The following is an 18,009-nucleotide window of genomic DNA, read 5'->3' as shown; positions in this document are numbered from 1 at the left end:
CTGCTCTTAATGGTCTCCCTGGGCATTACAGACTTTGCCTGTGAAAACACACATACAGAAGGTAGTATTTAACCTCAAATACAGTCCATTATTTTCTATTACCCTTAATTCTTTAAATGACAAGCGATGAAGATGATAATGATTACGGGTATTTGGGACAAAAACTGTAACTTAGTCATTTTTCCAGCTAAAAATTTCATTAAAGAAACATGGGGCATTATCTTGTAATAATATGAATACAAGATAACTGGAAATCCAGTTCTAATTAATTGTTTCCTATTGTGAGACAGAGACACATACACACAGAGACAGGCAAAGGGGGGAGCTCCAACCTTCCAGCTCTCTCTCCAAATGCCTGCAATGGCCAGGTCTGGGCCAGGCCACATCCAGGAGTGCGGAACTCCATTTGGGACTCCCACACGGGTGGCAGGGACATAACTGCTGGATACATCACCTGCTACCTCCCAAGGTGCACATTATCAGCAAGCTGGAATGTGGAGGGGAGCCAGGCCTTAGACCCAGGCCCTCTGATATGGGCTGTGGGCTTCCCAATTGGCAGCTTCACTGCTATGCCAGGGGCCCTCCCACTGTAAGTTTCCAACTACAGATGGTTGGCGACTGTTTCCTTGATAGTTATTGTAGGAGTATGTCCAACGTGAGTCCATATACAGCTATTCTCAGGTCTGGTAGGAACCGTGGAAAATGATGACGACCGGGACTTGAAATATCCAGAAGGTGCATGACAAACGAACTCCAAGTAGTCCATCTTCCTTAGGAGATCTTCTTCTGGCTCTATGACATAGGATGCAGGATCAAACCGGTCTCTGGGGGTGGAGAGAGTGGGAATGAGCCACGTCAGAGCCGCACTCTTCTCGCAGTGCTGGTCCTGGATGAAACACCTGACCTAAGCATAGTAGGGCTTTCCATTTTGCTCATCAATCAGAAACAACGTCCCCAATTTGGTAATACACACTTTTCGCAGTGATTATGGTGGAACCCGACTCAGGAGCTTTAATGGGGTTTTTTAATTTAAAAATATGCCTTCTCTCTTTGCCTTTGGTGGACACTGTCTTTTCGGCCGCTGGAGCGGATTTGTATTTAGTGTTTCTCAGCCAAGCAGACCTCCGGTGGATTTCCTGCTTACTCTGCTTGCTTTGCGGAGGGGCAACCGACGTGGAGCGAAGGTGGTCGCGCTGAGGCCACCGCCACTGCCCCCGCTGCCCCCGCCTCCAGTCCTTAGGCCGGCCCCTGCCAGCACTCCCGCCGGACGTACTGCCTCAGCCCTGCAATGGCAGCAGAGAATCTCCCCCTGCGGGCCCTTCTTCCACATGGAGGATGACGTGGTCTTGCAGACGCTGCAGGTGGGCTTCAGGCCCAGCGGCATGGCGGCCAGCTCCAGTGGCCCCGAGAGCACAGTGACAAGGGAATGGCTGCCGCTGGCCCTGGCTGCCCCCTGGTCGGCCCACCACTCCAGGCAAGGACGAGGATGCCGGCTGCCCATGTGGGAACCGGGCCCGGGCCGCTCCCCTCTGGACTCGCGTCCTGCCAGCTCTGCACCCAGCACCAGGCCTGGGGAACTGGTGGGGCCTGGCCAGTGAGGGCAGCGGGGCCGCGGCCCCCAGCGGCTTTTGGCAAGGGGTGGGCTGACGCCCAAACTGATATTTCACAAATTAAAGTAAACTGTCTATAGTGGAATATACAGCTGAATATAATTAATAGCAGAATAGATGTGGAAGAAAAAAGGAACTCAAACACAGAGCAAGACAAACTGTGCACTATGAAATTCAGATGAAAAGGCAAAGACCTAAAGCATGAAGAGAACATCAATGAGCTGTTTAAACACGTATAATTGGAGACTACAAAGGGAAAATGGAGCTATGGAAGAAAAATGTTATTTTTACACTTTGTGTTTCTGTGTGGGTACAAACTGATGAGGTCTTTACTAATTATATACTGAATTGATCTTCTGTATATAAAGAGAATTGGAAATGAAAAAAAAACAACCTGGTGTTAAATTGGAAATGGCATAGAAAATTAATTAATTTAAAAAAATATTATGTAGGATCTCTGTGTTTAATGTGCTGTACATTGTTATTTAATGCTATAATTAGTACTCCAATGGTAGTTTTTTCACTTTATGTTTCTAGATGGGCAAACTGTTGAAATCTTTACCTAATATATACTAAACTGATCTTCTGTATATAAAGAGAATTGAAAATGAATCTTTATGCGAATGGAAGGGGAAAGGGAGCGGGAAAGGGGAGGGTTGCAGGCGGGAGGGAAGTTATGGGAGGGGGGAAGCCATTGTAACCCATAAGCTGTACTTTGGAAATTTATATTCATTAAATAAAAGTTTATAAAAAATTTGCCACAGATGCTGAAAAAGATAAATGTACCAATTCAACAAGATCAAAGATCTTAAGCACAAGAAGCCTGGAGGCAGAAAACCAAGGCATATCACAATCAAATTGCTTAAATAAGTAATAAGGACATAATCTTAAATGTATCCAGAAAAAAGGAAATTTTCATACAGACAAAAGCAATGACAGCAAATTTTCTTTATCAAAAAGCAACATGTACAAAAATCTTGAAGAATACTATATTCAAAGTACTACTTCAAAACCAAAAATAAACAAAAAATCTCAACTCTAATTCTTTTTAAAGTATTTGTTTATTTGAAAGGCAGTTAGAGAAGGAGAGAGAAAGATATACCAAGAGAAGAAGAGAGAGAGAGAGCGAGAGAGAGAGAGAGAGATATCTTCCATCCATTGGTTCACTCCCCAGATGGCTGCAATAGCCAGGGCTTGACTAGGTTGAAGCCAATAACTAGGCGCATCTCCTGGGTTTCCCACATAGATGGCAGAGGCCTAAACATTTTGGCCATCTTCAGCTGCCTTCCCAGGAGAGTTATCAGGGAGGTGGGCCAGAATTGGAACAGCAAAGAGGTGACAACTTAACCCAGTATGCTACAACACCAGCCCCTGGAATCCTTACAGAAGTTTAAGTATTTTTACAATTGTCACATTTGACAAAATCCAGCATCATTAATGATAAACACTCAGCACACTAGAAATATAAACTCCCTCAATGTAACAAAAAACATCCAGAGAAAAATTTGAGTTAACATCCTGCTTAGTGGTGAAAATACAGACAATTCAAAACAACAAAGCAAAAGTGTCTACTCCCAACATTATTCTTTAACAAAGTACTAGCAATTCTAAATTGCACAATAAGGCAATATGAAGAAAACCAAAACTGACCATATTGGGACAGAAGATGACATTGCTAATGTCACAGCAGTCTCCATAAACAATATCAAGAACTAAGATATAAGTTTAGCAAGTTTGCAAGAGAGATCAATATGGTAAACAAATTGCATTGCTACATACACCATGCATGCAGATACTGAAGTTTAAACATAATATCATTTAAATTTACTTCCAGAAAGAAATATTTATGTACAAGTCTAATAAAACATGTAACATTATCTGTATCTTGAGAACTGTGAAATTCTGATGAACAAAATCAAAGAAGATCTCAAAAAACAGAGGTATTCTGTGATCACAGTGTGGAAGACTCAACTTGGGAAAGATACATTTTTTTCCTCAAATTAATCTATAGGTTTAAGAAGCTTCCCATCAAAATTTTGGCGAGGTTTTTTCCAGGGTATAGCATCCTAAAGTTTATATGGAAAAACCTAGGGACTATAATTGCTAAAACTAGTTTGAGCCATAAAAATGCAGTGAGGAAAGTGAATTTTCTGAATATTACAATGTATTTTGTAGGTGTAGTAGTCCAGATACTATGGTGCTACAGAGTAAGGAACACACAGGTCCATAGAAGGGGATGCAGTAACCAGTTGTAGATTCTCACAAATATATTGAATTGATTTGTTACATATGTGTTAAAAAAATTATTGGAGGCAGTATAGGTTTTTAAATAAATAGTCCTGAAGCAATTGGGCATTTGTAGGCCAACAATCAACCTCAGGTCAAACTTCAAATTTATACAAAAACTAATTGAAAATAGCTCATGGACTTGGATTTAAATAATTTAGCGTATTTAGAAAAAACATGATCGGGGAGCAGTGGGCAGGAAAGGGCCCTGCGCTGAGCCTGCTGTGCCGCCTGCCTGGGGTGGCCTCAGGGGCACCTGGTGGCCAGACTGCTCAGGGGGCTGGGCCTGCAGCATGCAAGGCATGGCCGGACCTGGGCCAGGCTAGTGCTAGGTGAGCAGCCCAGAGCTCATGGCAACTTTGAGGCTTGGGCCCCCTCTCTGCTCCCTATCAGGAGCCCCCGCAGGAACCAGCCATATAACACACCTGTTTGAAAATGATCGTCATTTTTCTCACCTCTCAACATTGGAAAGGGAGATGGCTTTTTACACTGAAATGGAACTTTATTATTCTTACTTCAAGACTATTGTAGAAGCACCCTCATTCTTGAGTGGAGTCTGGATGATTATGAATGATAAGCTACCAAAATACCCCTTGGTATTAACACATTGAAAAGGTTCAATATTTACCCTGAGGTAATCTTGACCAGCTGGTACAGGATTTATACCAAAATAATGAACTTGATTGGCATTGAAACCAAGATATGTCGGACAGTCACCAGAGGAGAAGGACTCAGTCCTATTGAAAGCTGTGAAGGATTGGGAGATCCTGCTTGCTTTTATGTTGCTGTAATTTTTATTTTAAATGGATTAATGATGGCATTATTCTTCGTGTATGGCACATATTTAAGTGGCAGCTGGTTAGAAGGCCTGGTCACAGTGTTGTGCTTCTTTTTCAATCATGGAGAGTGTACCCGTGTGATGTAGACACCACCTCTCTGTGAAAGCTTCTCATATCCATTCCTCATAGTTCAGATGTTGCTTGTGACTCGCATTCTCAGGGCTACAAAACTTTACAGAGTAAGCTTGATTGCACTCTGCAGTTCCAATGTATTTTTCATGCTTCCATGGCAATTTGCACAGTTTGTACTTCTTACTCAGATTGCATCATTATTTGCAGTATATGTTGTGGGGTACATTGATATATGTAAATTGCAGAAGATCATTTATATACACATGATTTCTCTTGCACTTTGTATTGTTTTGATGATTGGGGACTCAATGTTATTAACATCTTATTATGCTTTCTCTTTAGTAGTTATTTGGGGTTTGCTGGCAATGAAACCACATTTTCTGAAAATAAATGTCTCTGAACTTAGTTTAGAACTTAGTTTAAACTCAGATTATGGGTTATCTAAGGATGTTTTTGGTTATTTGGAACTAAAATTCTCAAGTTTTTGACATCTAAAATCTTTGGCATTGCAGATGATGCTCACATTGGCAACTTATTAACATCAAAATTCTTCAGTTATAAGGATTTTGATACTTTATTGTACACCTGTGCAGCACAGTTTGACTTTATGGAAAATGAGACTCTGCTGAGATATACAAAGATATCATTGCTTCAAGTTGTTCTTGTAGTGTTTATTGCAATTGTTAGGTTATTAGTGATATGTGGTGTGTCTTAACTAAACAACAGACACATATAAGGAAACATCACTTTGATCATGCAGAGCTGGTTTATTATGCATTGCAACTGTTAGCATACACAGGCATTTTAATTATGAGACTGAAACTCTTCTTGACCCCACACATGTGTTCATAGCTTCCTTGCTGTGCTCAAGACAACTGTTTGGATAGCTCTTTTGCAAAATACATTCTGGTGCTGTTGTTCTTGCTATATTAGCAGCAATGTTGATACAAGGTTCTGCAAATCTACAGACCCAGTGGAATATTGTAGGGGAGTTCAGCAATTTGCCTCAAGAAGAACTTATAGAATGGATCAAATATAGTACTAAACCAGATGCAGTGTTTGCAGGTGCCATGCCCACCATGGCGAGTGTTAAACTCTCTGCACTTCAGCCAGTTGTGAATCATCCACATTATAAAGATGCAGGTTTGAGAGCTAGAACAAAAATAGTATACTCAATGTATAGTCGAAAAGCAGCTGAAGAAGTGAAGTGAGAATTGATAAAGTTGAAAGTGAATTATTGGGAGCGGAGCCAAGATGGCGGATAGTGAGGGCGTACACCGATAGTCTGGGAAAAGATAGTTTAATAAAAGTGGAGTTACTGTAGCCTCAGGAAAAGACTCAAGAAAAAAAAACTGCAGAGGAAACACTTGTGGATCTAGTGGATGTGACACAGAGGACCTACAGGGAGCCCACCACGTGGAAGCCCAGCCACGGGAGCCGAGCATTAGAATCTTGCCAATTGCAGGAAACCCGAGACACTGGCGGGGAAAGGCAAAAGGAGGCCTGAGGCCCCACTGGAAGTAAATGAGGATAAAAGCACAACAAACCAAAACCTATGGGATACAACAAAAGCAGTGTTAAGAGGAAAGTTTATATCAATAGGTGCCTACATCAAGAAATTGGAAAGGCACCAAATAGATGAGCTTTCAAGTCATCTCAAGGATCTAGAAAATCTGCAACAAACCAAACCCAAACCCAGTAGGAGAAGAGAAATAATTAAAATCAGAGAAGAAATCAACAGGATTGAATCCAAAAAAACATTACAAAAAATCAGCCAAACGAGGAGCTGGTTTTTTGAAAAAATAAACAAAATTGACACCCCATTGGCCCAACTAACTAAAAAAAGAAGAGAAAAGACCCAAATCAATAGGATCAGAGATGAAAAGGGAAACGTAACAACAGACGCCACAGAAATAAATAGAATCATCAGAAATTACTTCAAGGACTTGTATGCCAGCAAACAGGGAAATCTATCAGAAATGGACAGATTCTTGGACACATACAACCTACCTAAATTGAGCGAGGAAGACATAGAAAACCTAAACAGACCCATAACTGACACAGAAATTAAAACAGTAATAAAGGCCCTCCCAACAAAGAAAAGCCCAGGACCAGATGGATTCACCGCTGAGTTCTACCAGACATTTAGAGAAGAACTAACTCCAATTCTTCTCAAACTATTCAGAGCAATCGAAAAAGAGGGAATCCTCCCAAATTCTCTCTATGAAGCCAGCATCACCTTAATTCCTAAGCCGGAAAAAGATGCAGCATTGAAGAGAATTACAGACCAATATCCCTGGTGAACATAGATGCAAAAATACTCAATAAAATTCTGGCCAATAGAATGCAACAACACATCAGAAAGATCATCCACCCAGACCAAGTGGGATTTATCCCTGGTATGCAGGGATGGTTCAACGTTCACAAAACAATCAATGTAATACACTACATTAACAGACTGCAGAAGAAAAACCATATGATTCTCTCAATAGATGCAGAGAAAGCATTTGATAAAATACAACACCCTTTCATGATGAAAACTCTAAGCAAACTGGGTATGGAAGGAACATTCCTCAATACAATCAAAGCAATATATGAAAAACCCACGGCCAACTTCCTATTGAATGGGGAAAAGTTGGAAGCATTTCTGCTGAGATCTGGTACCAGACAGGGATGCCCACTCTCACCACTGCTCTTCAATATAGTTCTGAAAGTTCTAGCCAAAGCTAATTAGGCAAGAAAAAGAAATTCAAGGGATACAAATTGGGAAGGAAGAACTCAAACTATCCCTCTTTGCAGATGATATGATTCTTTATTTAGGGGACCCAAAGAACTCTACTAAGAGACTACTGGAACTCATCAAAGAGTTTGGCAAAGTAGCAGGATATAAAATCAATGCACAAAAATCAACAGCCTTTGTATACACAGGCAATGCCACGGCTGAGGAAGAACTTCTAAGATCAATCCCATTCACAATAGCTACAAAAACAATCAAATACCTTGGAATAAACTTAACCAAGTACGTTAAAGATCTCTACGATGAAAACTACAAAACCTTAAAGAAAGAAATAGAAGAGGATACCAAAAATGGAGAAATCTTCCATGCTCATGGATTGGAAGAATCAATATCATCAAAATGTCTATTCTCCCAAAAGCAATTTATACATTCAATGCAATACCAATCAAGATACCAAAGACCTTCTTCTCAGATCTGGAAAAAATGATGTTGAAATTCATATGGAGACACAGAAGACCTCGAAGAGCCAAAGCTATCTTGTACAACAAAAACAAAGCCGGAGGCATCACAATACCAGATTTCAGGACATACTACAGGGCAGTTGTTATCAAAACAGCATGGTACTGGTACCGAAACAGATGGATAGACCAATGGAACAGAATAGAAACACCAGAAATCAATCCAAACATCTACAGCCAACTTATATTTGATCAAGGATCCAAAACTAATCCCTGGAATAAGGACAGTCTACTCAATAAATGGTGCTGGGAAAATTGGATTTCCACGTGCAGAAGCTTGAAGCAAGACCCCTACCTTTCGCCTTACACAAAAATTCACGCAACATGGATTAAAGACTTAAATCTATGACCCAAAACCATCAAATTATTAGAGAGCATTGGAGAAACCCTGCAAGATATAGGTACAGGCAAAGACTTCTTGGAAAAGACCCCAGAAGCACAGGCAGTCAAAGCCAAATTAACTATTGGGATTGCATCAAATTGAGAAGTTTCTGTACTTCAAAGGAAACAGTCAGGAAAGTGAAGAGGCAACCGAAAGAATGCAAGAAATATTTGCAAAGTATACTACAGATAAAGGGTTGATAACCAGAATCTACAAAGAAATCAAGAAAATCCACAACATCAAAACAAACAACTCCCTTAAGAGATGGGCCAAGGACCTCAATAGACATTTTTCAAAAGAAGAAATCCTAATGGCCAACAGACACATGAAAAAATGTTCAAGATCACTAGCAATCAGAGAAATGCAAATCAAAACCACAATGAGGTTTCACCTCACCCTGGTGAGAATGGCTCACATTCAGAAATCTACCAACAACAGATGCTGGAGAGGATGTGGGGAAAAAGGGACACTAACCCACTGTTGGTTTGGAATGCAAACTAGTTAAGCCACTATGGAAGTCAGTCTGGAGATTCCTCAGAAATGTGAATAGAACCCTACCATACAACCCAGCCATCCCACTCCTTGGAATTTACCCAAAGGAAATTAATTTGGCAAACAAAAAATCCATCTGCACATTAATGTTTATTGCAGCTCAATTCACAATAGCTAAGACCTGGAACCAACCCAAATGCCCATCAACAGTAGACTGGATAAAGAAATTATGAGGCATGTACTCCATAGAATACTATACAGCAGTAAGAAACAATGAAACCCGGTCATTTGCAACAAGATGGAGAAATCTGGAAAACATTATGCTGAGTGAATTAAGCCAGTCCCAAAGAGACAAATATCATATGTTCTCCCTGATTGGTAATAACTAACTGAGCACCAAAGGGGAAACCTGTTGAAGTGAAATGGACAATATAAGAAACAATGACCTGATCAGCTCTTGTCCTGACTCTAGATGTACAATGTAATACTTTATCCTTTTTAGTATTTGTTGTTGTTGTTGTTGTTGTTCTAGTACTAGTGGTTGAACTCTGTAATTAACACACAATTATTCTTAGGTGTTTAAATTTTAACTGAAAAGTGGTCCCTGTTAAATATAAGAGTGGGAAAAAGAGAGGGAGGAGATGTACAATTTGGGACATGCTCAATTGGACTTGCACCAAATGGTGGAGTCAGAAATGTGCCAGGGGATTCCAATACAATCCCATCAAGGTGGCATGTACCAATGCCATCTCACTAGTCCAAGTGATCAATTTCAGTTCACAATTGATGACTCTTATAGGTCTAAGAGTCAAATGGATCACACAAACAAGATGAGTGTCTGGTAATACTAACTGATAGAATCAAAAAGGGAGAGAACAATCCAACATGGGAAGCGGGATACACAGCAGACTCATAGAATGGCAGATGTCCTAAACAGCACTCTGGCCTCAGAATCAGCCCTTAAGGCATTCGGATCTGGCTGAAAAGCCCATGAGAGTATTGTAGGCATGGAAAGCCAAGACACCATGGAGAAGAAAAAAAAGAAGTCCTAAATGAAAGATCTCTGCGAGTGAGATCCCAGTGGAAAGAACGGGGCCATCAAAGAAGGAGGTACCTTTCTCCGAAGGGAGGAGAGAACTTCCAATTTGACTATGACCCTATCGGAATAAGATCAAAGTTGGCATACTCTAAAGGCTTCCATAGCCTTGGCAACTCATGACTAGAGCCTAGGGAGATTACTGACGCCATAAACAAGAGTGTCAAATTGTTAAGTCAGCAACAGGAGTCACTGTGTATTACATCTCATGTAGGATCTGTCCTTAATGTGTTGTCTAATGTGAAGTGATGCTATAACTTGAAACAGTATTTTTACACTTCGTGTTTCTGTGTGGGTGCAAACTGATGAAATCTTTACTAAGTATATGCAGAATCAGTCTTCTGTATATAAAGATAATTGGAAATGAAAAAAAAAACCCCTGGTGTTAAATTGGAAATGGCATAGAAAATTAATTAATTTTTAAAAATATCATGTACGATCTCTGTCTTTAATGTGCTGTACACTGTTATTTAATGCTATAACTAGTATTCCAACAATATTTTTTCACTTTGTGTTGCTATGTGGGGGCAAACTGTTGAAGTCTTTACTTAATATATACTGAATTGATCTTCTGTATATAAAGAGAATTGAAAATGAATCTTGATGTGAATGGAAGGGAAGAGGGAGTGGGAAAGAGGAGGGTTGCAGGTGGGAGGGAAATTATGGGAGTGGGGAAGCCAATGTAATTCATAAGCTGTACTTTGGAAATTTATATTCATTAAATAAAAGTTTTTAATAAAAAAGTGAATTATTATGAAGAATCATAGTGTATAAGGAGGTCCAAGTCTGGTTTCAGTATGCCTGAAATTTGGGATGTGGAAGATCCTGCTAATGCAGAGGAAACACCCTTATGTAACCTCTTTGTGAAGGAGTCCAAGCCTGACTTCACCACCATGTTCCAGAACAGTGGTTACAAAGTACTAGAAGTTATAAAAGAGTGACTCCTACATGAATTGCTGCCTAGTGAAACTACATCAGTAATGGTTTTAATGTTTTGTTAATAAGTCATGTGTTGTTTTCAATTGAGATCCCAAAATCTTTTATAGGTAACTGTTTTCAAATAGAAAATGCTTTTTTTGGTTAATTTGAATGCCATTTTGATTGTAAAACAACGTATACCTTTATCAATTGATTACTACTTCAATGCATCCCTTAAAATTTGCTATGCAAATGAGTATTTGCTTGTACTTAAATATTTGTGCTAAAGTGAGCTAAACTACTGGTCTAAAAATTATGACAGATCATGACAAGTGTGATGTGAACAGAGTCAATTCTAAACCACCAAGGGACTCATTTTACAGTGCAGGGATGACTAATGCCCCTTGCTTTTTTCTTTGGCCTCTTGCTCTAGTCTTTTGGGAACTTTGTTGATTCCTCTAAGCTCTCCTGTCATGTCAGCCCCTGCTGGCAGCCAAGGTGTAGAAGATGGGGCAGATATGGGCCTTTCCTCTATGGAATCAAGTGTTTATTTCACTTCTTCCTGTTGTCTGCTACACTTGTGAGGGAAGCCTTCCCTGCCTGTTATTTACCCAGGCTTTTGGAGCTAGTGCTTAAGACCAGTTGCCTTTCAGTTCCTTTACCTGTCAGCCTGCAGCATTATTGTCTGAAACTCCTACATCCCCAACCCTTCCTTCTCCCCATCCCTGCCATTCTTGTCAAATATGTGTTATTTACTCCTTTAGTTACTTATCTAGTACTTACTCTTAGCTTAAAAAAAAGATAAAAGAAGAAAAAACAGTAATGGTAGCTGTATTTTTCTAATTTTAATATTATTCAAATGTTTATATTTTAATACCTTTAAACCACTTTTAAATTTTTTCATGGTTAATTGTAGTTTTAAGAAAAACTAGTTTGAACAACCCCAAATATAATGTATCTAGAAACTAATATATATTTGATTAGACATAATTTACAGTGGGATAGTAGCTAGAAGTCTAAGGTAATTTTTCTTTTACTATTCAAACGTAATTAAAATGTGACTAATTTTTGAGTCAAAAAGCAAATATGATAAATGGTTATTATATTTTCCTTTTAAGATTGCCTATCTTAAATAAAACAAAGCCTGAGGCCTTAGGTTACAATTTTGGTTCTAAAAGTGATTATTTTAGTATGAGGAATAAGTATATTAAGTCTTCCTCTTTTTCTTGCTATTTGTTTTTATTTTGAAAAATTTCCAAACTTTGATTTTTTGTATGAAGTTTTGTCTCTTAGAAATTAATTTGTGTGAAATGAGATTCTTCAAAACAGTAATAAATTCTCACAGTTCTGAGAAATGGTTTTAAAGTTTTAAACTCTAAGCAAACCATGACCATGACTGAGTACATGTTCACTATACTGTGTTCTCTGTGTTAACCACAGGTAGAGTAACCTCACTGTGAACTGTCCTTGAGCCAAGTCCTCTGGAGAGCTTCCAGTGCTCGCTCCTGCAAGCCACTGAGAGCTGTTTTCTCTCTGCCTCCTCCCCACAGCCAGTTGACTGTATCAGTCATCTGCCAAGCCAGCACAGCCAGTGGAGGAGAGTGTCCAGAGCCAGCAGCTCCTTCCCCAGAGTTGGCCTGGGAGACCGATTCTGTCAGTGTTCTTCCAACATTGCTGGCTGGTTGCTTTATTTCTAAGACTTTTGCTAGTTTCAGAAAGTAGGGAAGCTCCTGGAGATTTGTGGATGAACAGAAACATTTGAGCCATGATGCAGCGACATTAGAGATGGGAAGAGGGACTTAGAGGCTGAGAAGCAAAGACTGGCTGGAGACAGGGAAGGTGTGCTCTGCTCTCCCTACGACCGCTTCCCACCCAAGTCTGCCTGACGTTTTTCAATCATTCCTTTAAAGCTATTCTCTATTGTTCTCACCTCCCATAAATTCCTTTCCTAATAAATTCTGATGTAGGGAATGAAAATTCTGTACAGGAAAACATCAAAATATTGTTACAACTATCTCTGTGCTTTTTCCAAGAAGAATCCTTTGATGACAGCACAGATTGATGTAACCCCACCAACAAGCTCTGGTTCTGCTCTGGACAAGCCAGTATAGATGGGGATTCAGTGCTCGCTCAGCCTTCATCATGTCTAGCAGCCACCGTGTGGGTTCCATGTGAATGGCAAAGCAGTATTATGGCTCAGTATTTTATATATTTTGAACATTTTAAAATACTTTTATTTTAGTGTGAGGAAAGCAAGGTTGGGCAGGAGGCAACAAAAATAGTTATTGTTATGACACTTAAGCAAACCAAGTTGAGGCAGTATTTCTGTTAAAAATAATCCTCTAACAATGTTGGCAGCAAGTGTAGCGTTAAAATAGGCCAATGAAATTAATGAGAAAATGGAAGGATGTATCAGGAATAAAGTAATATTGCATAGAAGTATTGTATTTTTATGAATTTTATGCCATTTGCTTACACATACTATATATGTTAAATTTAAAAACATGAAAAAAATGTAAAAAAAAAGAAAAAATATGATGGATATTTTGGAACCTAGGTTTAGGTGAAGAGTATTCCTAGGGACTGACATAATCACTGCTCACCAAAGGAACGATGGATAACTTGGACTTCATCATAATCAAATTTGCTTTTGAAGGGACCCAGTGAATGCAGACTGGGAGGGAATATATGTGAAACACATATCTAAATGAAGACTTGTAGCATGATTATACAAAGAACTGTCAAAGCACAAAACAAAAATGGGAGAGAAAAAAACAACAAACCAACCAAAGATTGTATTAGAAAATGGAAACAGAAGTGAGCAGTCATTTTATCACCAGGACATGAAGAGATAACTATCAGGAAAACACAACTATTCAAAGTATGCTGATGGGCTTGAAAGCCAACAGAATGGCCCAAGTGCTTGGGCTCATGTCACCCCTAAGGGAGACCTGGGTGGAGTTCCTGGCTTTTGACTTAGGCCTGACCTAGTCCTTGCTGTAGTGGGCATCTGGGGTGTATGCCAGAAAATGAAAGATATCAAATACATGAATACATTTTTAAAAAAGATAAAGAAAGCAAAATAAATACATTTTCAGACCTGAAAGACCTGAAAACATTTCTGGGACTCTGATATGGCATATAGGTAACAAAGAGCATGAAATTTAAGGAGGCATCTACTCTCAAATGTTGACCCTGCACTTACACAGGCTAGAGATTGAATGCTTCCTTAATTTCACACCTTGAGAGTCTCATTTGCCTCAAACAAGTTCTGGATCTGTCTGACATATTCTTCTCAGACTTGCACTAAAAGAAAATGCACAGGAATTCCCCTTTAGGCACAAGGAAGGTAAGACAAGAAGGAAGTTTAAGTAAACACTGTCACAATAGAAACCCCATAGGTAAATGCATGATTGACAAAGAATTATGTTTCTGTAAAAGATAACTTATTTAAACAAAAATAACTTTGTATTGTGAGAATTCACAACACGTGTAGGTGAAATATAAGATAGCAATTCTTTAAAGATAGTGGGAATATGGAAGTACACAACTTTTAAATTCCAACACTAAATATAAAATATCTTAAAGGTAAAATGTGATATTAAAGATGTACAACATGTGCCTTAAATCAATAACTAACATAAAAAAGTTGTATTTAATTATCCATAATGAGGAAAAGCAGACTTGTGAGAATTTCTCAACTTACAAGAAGGCAAAATAATAGGTACTAAATTACAGTTGGATAGGGGAAAAATTCCACTGTTCTATTGCACATTAGGGTGACTATATATGAAAATAATGTTCTCTCTCTCTCTCTCTATACATATATATATATATATATATATACATGTATATATATATATATAAAATCTATAAAAGAGGTATTGAAATGTTACCATGAATAAAGCATATTTGAGATATAAAATTACATATTTAGATATTTATATCTATATTAATATATATTAATATATAAATATTATATCTATATTTATATGCATCTGTAATGTATAAAAGAGGATTTTGAATGTTGTTGCCATGAATAAATGATAAATATTTAAGGATATATGTATATATTTATTTACTCTAATTTGATCACTCTGCAACACATATGTCTATCAAAAAATCATGTATAGGTGAATGTTCAGCTCAATGATTAAGCCACCACATCCAATACACATCGGCTTCCCATTGCATTTTTCTATTAATGTACACCCTGGGAGGCTGTAGGCAATGGCTCAAGTAGTTAGGTTCCCTTCTTGCACTTGGAGATGTGGATAGAAGCTAGGCTTCTGGTTGCAACCTAGTCTATTCCTGGATGCTACAGATATTTGGGATGGGGACCATTGCATGGAAGAACTCTCTGTATTTCTCAATTTTTTAAGGGAAGAGTGTTTCAGATTTTTAAAAAAGGCAGATTCAGATATATGATGCTTGCTAAAAATCTACTTTAAACACAATCAGGTTAAAAATAAAATGTTGAAAAATTATATACATTACCAGTCTAGAGACAGTTGCAAAGGGTATCCTCAAAAGTAGATTTCATTTAGAGAAGATTTCTATGGATGAAAAGGTCATGTCACAATGATGAAATGATTAATTTATTAATAGAAAATACAACATAAAACATTTATTCATGCAATAACAGGATTTCAAAATACATGAAGCAAAAACTGATAGAACAACAAGAAGTAAGATATAAATCTATAATTATAGCTACATAATTTGAAAGATCTTTTTACCAATGGATAGAACAAGTAGATAAAAATAAGTATATTGAAAACTTGAGCAACACTATCAACATCCTGACTTAACTGACATTTACAAAGCACTCCTCACAACAAGGGCAGAATATACATGCTCTTGAGTCAAATAGAGTGTTTACAAAAAAAGACTGATCCATAAAACAAGTTTTGAGATATTTGAAGAGGTACAGGGCTGGCTCCATGGCACAGTAGGTTAATCCTCTGCCTACAGTGCTGGCATCCCATACAGATGCTAGTTAGGGTCCTGGCTGCTCCATGTCTGACCCAGCTCCTTATGGATAGTCTGAGAAAGCAGTAGAAGATGGCACAAGTGCTTGGGCTCCTACACTTGTGTGGGAGACCTGACAGAAGCTCCTAGATCATTTGTACTCATGCATCATCCCCCTGCAGCGGCCGCCGCCCACGACATAGATCTACACCCACCATATTGTGCCCGCAGGCCCACAGTCAAGTTACTTCAATCTTAATATGTCCAATAGCTTGAAAAATATCTTGTTTTTAAATATGCAACTGCCCAACAGGTAGATAGTTATCCTCCCTAAAACAAACATTAGTGTCTTATATAAAATAAGGTGCAATGTACAAAGATGACTAGAAAAAATATATTCATGTATTTTCATTTTATTTGAAAGGCAGTGAGAGAGATGGAGACATTTAGACATAGAGGTTTCCCATCTGTTGGTTCATTCTAGCAGATACCTGCCAGTTGGGACTGGACCACGCTGAAAGCAGAAGCCTGGAACTCAGTCCTTATAATCCACATGGGTGGCAGCAATCCAAGTTCTTGAGCCATTATCCGTTACCTGCCATGGTGTGCATCAGCAGGAAGCTGGAGTCAGTTAGGAGCTGGGGCAAGAAACCAGGAACTCCAACATTGGGTTATTGTTGAAAATTCAGACTTCTCTTCTAAACAAGTCTCTGCTTCTACATATTTAGGAGTCTGAGGAATATTCGCTTTAGCATATCTTTAATACTGCACATTTTATTATGCATGTGGAACAAAAATTCATCTTGCACAGATGATACCAAACAAAATAAATATTTTCAAACAATCATTGCTTACAGTCCCAGCAGAGAAGAATATTATTTGGAAATAATAGTTTTAAAATTACAGTAAAGAAACATTTTTGAAAAAGTTCATATCAGTAAGCACTTAGTCTTATAATATCTAATGATATTTAACCATTAAAACTGTTAGGCAAGGAAATTCAAAAAAAGTGTCAGCCATGGTTAGTAAATTTTGTGATAAATCACTTTTATATAAAAATTCAGCATATGTTCAGCTGTGCAAACTGGAAACTGCTCAAAAATTGCAAAAGTGTAGGGTTATTTCCTTTAATTAATATGGAAACTGGTATTTGGTGTTGATGCATGCCTAGAAATCTGCAGAAATAAGTGCAAACTCATTTCATTTCAAAGAAATGTTCTCTTTTCTCTGTGGGGTTCTGGAATTTAGATGCAAAACTCTGAGGTTAAAGAACTATGTTTCCACCAAGATGGTGGAATAGGGAGTCAGCTCACTCACTGATAGTCCATGAAAAGATAGTTTAATAAAAGTAGAGATAGTGAAGTCTCAGGAAGGAGTTAGGGAGTTTCCCGAAGAGGAAACTCTTTGGGAATTAGAGGGACATGGTGAATCTATGTGGAGGACACAGGCACCCACGGCTAGGGAGCCTAGCTGCTGAGAATCTTCTCCCCCACACCAGTGCTGGAAATGGAGGTGAGGTGAAACTTCAGTAGCCTGAGAAACTGGTGGAAATATTCCAGGCAGCTGGAAGAGCCTAGAGGGAACAAGGCTTGAAGCCCCCTGGGGGAAAGTACACCAGCCTAACTAGAGGAGAGAAAAAACAAAAGGGATGGTACAGACACGATTCTCTGTCTCTATTTACCTTACAAAGGCAAGCGAGACAATAGAGCAGGTGCCATTTTCGACATACGTAACAGCTGCACCAGCTCAGGGCTGTGCCCACCCTCAGCCAAGCAGAAAAACTTGACTCTGGCTGGAACTAATAATGAGACTAAGACCTAGTGAATGTGTGGAGCTTATGAACCGGGACTGTGAAAAAAATTAATTGAGGGTGTGTGGGAGAACTCACGGTGTGGCTGAGACATGAGTAATCTTGGTGTGAGTTGCCACAAACTCAGTAGCCTTGGCTACCCAGTGAGAGATATTGCAGGGGAATCTGAGCTTACACTGAGGAATGCACAGATCCTTTGTGTGGTCCTTGGGACAGAGCAGACAAATACTATACCCACTGGGGCCAGCGCTCAGACACTGATTGCAAGCAAGGAAAAG

At 38.9% G+C, this 18,009-nt stretch overlaps 2 pseudogenes; one reads left to right on the top strand and one right to left on the bottom strand.

Moving 5' to 3' along the window:
* Positions 1 to 601: 601 nt before the first annotated feature.
* Positions 602 to 1,384, bottom strand: LOC133750931 (GATA zinc finger domain-containing protein 1-like; annotated as a pseudogene).
* LOC133750493 (probable C-mannosyltransferase DPY19L1) lies at positions 1,383 to 10,973 on the top strand (annotated as a pseudogene).
* Positions 10,974 to 18,009: the final 7,036 nt, after the last annotated feature.

This window comes from Lepus europaeus, chromosome 21 (assembly GCF_033115175.1).
Source record: "Lepus europaeus isolate LE1 chromosome 21, mLepTim1.pri, whole genome shotgun sequence".
NCBI classification, from domain to species: domain Eukaryota; kingdom Metazoa; phylum Chordata; class Mammalia; order Lagomorpha; family Leporidae; genus Lepus; species Lepus europaeus.
This window is presented reverse-complemented; position numbering and strand designations above follow the sequence as displayed.